A 1,098-nucleotide genomic window follows, 5' to 3' on the forward strand; every position below is an offset into this window, starting at 1 on the left:
TTTCCTTCCTTCCTTCCCTCCTTCCTTCCCTCTCTCCCTTCCTCCTTCCTTCCCTCCCTCCTACCTTCCCTCCCTCCTTCCTTCCTTCCTTCCCTCCTTTCCTCTCTCCCTTCCTCCTTCCTTCCCTCTCTCCTTCCTTCCTTCTTCCCTTCCTTCCCACTTTCCCTTCTTCCTGCCTTCCTCCTTCCTTCCCTCCTTCCCCTCCTACCCTCCTTCCTTCCCTCTTTTTCTCTCCTTTCCCTCCTTCCTTCCTCCTTTCTCTCCCTCCTTCTTTTTCTCTTTCCTTCCTTTCCTCCCTTCTTCCTTCCTTTCCTCCTCTTTCTCTTTCCCTCCTTCTCCTTCCTTTTTCTTTTGCCTTCCTTCCCCTCCTTTTCTTCCGTTCCTTCCTTCTCTTTCCTTTCTTTTCTTCCTTCTTTCCCCTCCTTTTTCTTTTCTTCTTTCCGTTCCTCCTACCTTCTCTTTCTTTCCTTTCTTCCGTCTCTCTGCTTTCTTCCTCTCTCTCGTTCTTTCTTTTTTTTTCTTTACCTCGATTTACACTCTACGCAATCCATCTTCAAGAAACACCGCACTTCTCCTTTCCAAGCCAGGCCAGGGGCCACAGGGAACCTTTTTGGCTCTTGGCAGAACCCGTGCAACCGGCCGGACTGCGGCCATTTCTGTTAAAGTTCAACCTCCGTCCAGACTTAAACAAAATCCTGCCTTCCACCACGCGCGCCCCTGCCCGCAGAGCGGCCGTCGCCGCGCCGGCCCTCGCCAATACCTCCACCGCGCTCGCTCGCTCGCTCGCTCGCTCTCCCTCTCTCTTTCTCTCTCCCTCCCCTTTTCTCTCTCCTCCCCCGATTTTCTCCACCTCTCTCTCTCTCTCTCTCTCTCTCTCTCTCCCTTCCTCTTCCGTCTTCTCCATTGCCCTTTACTCATCGCGGATCGGGGGGTTCTCGGGGTGTCGGAACGCGGCCATCCCAAGCCGTCGGCCTCCGCTTTCCGCGCCCCGTGGATTTATTGCGCGGGGCGACTTTTCTTCCAGAGAGTTCTAGCGCCCCGTCCCGCTTGGTACGGAGAGGAGAGGCGGCCGGGCCCGCGGAGCCGGCGGGGCCGGGC

General features: G+C 56.0%; 1 protein-coding gene across 4 annotated transcripts in view; it reads right to left on the bottom strand.

The window, feature by feature from the left end:
• Tfap2b (transcription factor AP-2 beta (activating enhancer binding protein 2 beta)) overlaps positions 1–1,098 on the bottom strand; it is a 28,073-nt gene that overhangs the window by 26,133 nt on the left and 842 nt on the right. Inside the window, exon 1 of one of the 4 annotated variants that reach the window (XM_013019263.1) lies at positions 526–756. The exons of the other annotated variants lie outside the window; for them this stretch is intronic. The gene's annotated coding sequence lies outside the window, so the exon portion shown is untranslated. Of the gene's footprint in view, positions 1–525; positions 757–1,098 lie in introns of those variants that run through there. 4 annotated transcript variants of the gene reach the window in all.

This window comes from Dipodomys ordii, unplaced genomic scaffold, assembly GCF_000151885.1.
Source record: "Dipodomys ordii isolate 6190 unplaced genomic scaffold, Dord_2.0 Scaffold44, whole genome shotgun sequence".
Classification (NCBI taxonomy): Eukaryota; Metazoa; Chordata; class Mammalia; order Rodentia; family Heteromyidae; genus Dipodomys; species Dipodomys ordii.